The sequence below is a fragment of the Pteropus vampyrus genome, unplaced genomic scaffold (assembly GCF_000151845.1).
Source record: "Pteropus vampyrus isolate Shadow unplaced genomic scaffold, Pvam_2.0 Scaffold99, whole genome shotgun sequence".
NCBI lineage: Eukaryota > Metazoa > Chordata > Mammalia > Chiroptera > Pteropodidae > Pteropus > Pteropus vampyrus.
The window spans coordinates 1770859-1772963 of record NW_011888880.1 but is presented as its reverse complement, the minus strand read 5'-3'; the positions used below and the strand labels follow the sequence as shown (position 1 = coordinate 1772963).

General features: G+C 32.2%; 1 pseudogene; it reads left to right on the top strand.

Annotated features, from left to right (window-relative positions):
- The first annotated feature begins 445 nt into the window (after positions 1-445).
- LOC111742711 lies at positions 446-561 on the top strand (annotated as a pseudogene).
- Positions 562-2105: the final 1544 nt, after the last annotated feature.

Below are 2105 nucleotides of genomic sequence, written 5' to 3'. Positions count from 1 at the left end.
ACGAAACTTAATTGAAGAAAAAATAACAGCCAACATCCATATAAAGCTACAGTAAGAAGTAATCAGAAAGCAAGAATCAAAATCTTTTAATTTATGAAAATACTCCTCAATAATAAAAGCCGTGAAGTTTAGGAGAACATAACACTCTAAAACAAATTTAAAATTAATAAATGAAATTTTGTGATAAAACGCCATATATTATAAACTCAAAACTCAGATGCTAAATAGACAAAAGGGAAGATGTGAAATGAGAGTTTATTAAACTTAGGAAGGAAATGAAGAAAAGAAGAGAAAATGAAGAAAAATAATTTCAGAAATAAAGATTAACTAAAGACCATGAAAGGGAGAAAAAACTCACCAAAAGTATAATAAAGAACATTGTTAGCATGTCTGCTTTAAACACGGAAGGTCCTGGGTTCACTCCCCAGTGGAGCCATGGTCCATTGTCTATGGCCATACCACCCTGAACAAGCCCGATGTCTGGTCTCGGAAGCTAAGCAGGGTCGGGCCTGGTTAGTACTTGGATGGGAGACCACCTAGGAAGACCAGATGCTGTAGGCATAAATAATAAATAAAAAAAAAGAACATTGACAAGAGGAAGAAAAACAGCCAAGAGAATAAAAACAAAATAAGAAATGTAGCAATCTGGAGCTATATAATACACACGAAGTGGACATTCAGTAAGTACTGACTGACTTACAAGTTGAGTCAAGTTGGGTCATGAAATGATTTGAATGATGAATGAGTCTTCCCAAGGCCCACTCTATGTTACTTCTCAAGGCCAATTTTTCCTGAAAGATCAGACACACAGGCCTAATCTTAATCAAAATCTAACCCCCAAGGCTGACTTGGAAAAAGATGAATTTGGGGAGCATTGAATTCTCTTCCTTGTTTTGTGTTCATTAAAAATTTTTTAATGAAAGCTCTTTTATCAATTAAAATCTTGAATTTGAAGAAAAAAGGAAAAAAAGAAAAGACCTTAAAATGACTAGGGGAAAGAGATTAGATAAAGGAGATAGGCAACAAAAATGTCACATATGTATGTCGGAGCCCATAAAGAAAAAGAAAACACAGTGGAATAAAACTGATATTTAAAACTATAATCCAAAAAAACTTTTCTATAATAGAAAAGACTGAATGCACACACACAATTATTAATATGACTTCTAAGTTGAAGATATTCCACCACCTACTTGGAAAAATTGCCCAGAGGTAACATCATATTCAATGCTGAAAAACTGAAAGCTTTTCCTTCAAGATCAGGAACAAAATAAGAGTGCCCACCATAGCTATTTCTATTCAACATAGCCAGAGCAACTAGTAAGACAGAGAAATAAAAGACATTGAAATTGGAAAGGAAGAAGAAAAATTATCTCTGCTGATGACATGATCTTATATGTAGAAAATTCATAAGATTCCACCAAATAACTGTTAAATCTACGAAAGAAATTCAGTAAGTACCAGAATACACAATGAACATGCAAAAATCTGTTTCATTTATACACACTAACAGTGAATCATCTGAAAAAGAAATAAAGAAAACAATCTCATTGCATCAAAAACAATAAAATACTTAAGAATAAATTTAACCAAGGAAGTAAAAGATCTGTACGCTGAAACTACATGAAACTAATGAAAGTGAATGGAAAGATATCCCACGTTCTTGGATTGGACGGCTATTTTACAACACTCACAAAAATTATAAAATGTATTAAGGGCTTAAATATAAGACCTGTAATTATGAACTCCTAAAAGAAAACATAGGAAAAACACTTCTTTACATTGGTCTTGCCAGTGATTTTTTTTGGATATGAAACCAAAAGCACAAGCAACAAAAGCAAAAATCAACAAGGGGAACTGACTACACCAAACTAAAAAGATTTTGTAAAGCAAAAGAAACAATAAGTAAAATTAAAAAATCTATGGAATGGGAGAAAACATTTAGAAATCATATAATTGGTAAAGGGGATAATATAAAAGAATATACAGTAACTCATAAACTCGATAGTAAAACAACAAATAATCCTATTTGGAAAGGACAAAAAACTGAATACGCATTTCTCCAAAGAGGGCATACAAATGTTCAACAAGTACATGAAAAGATG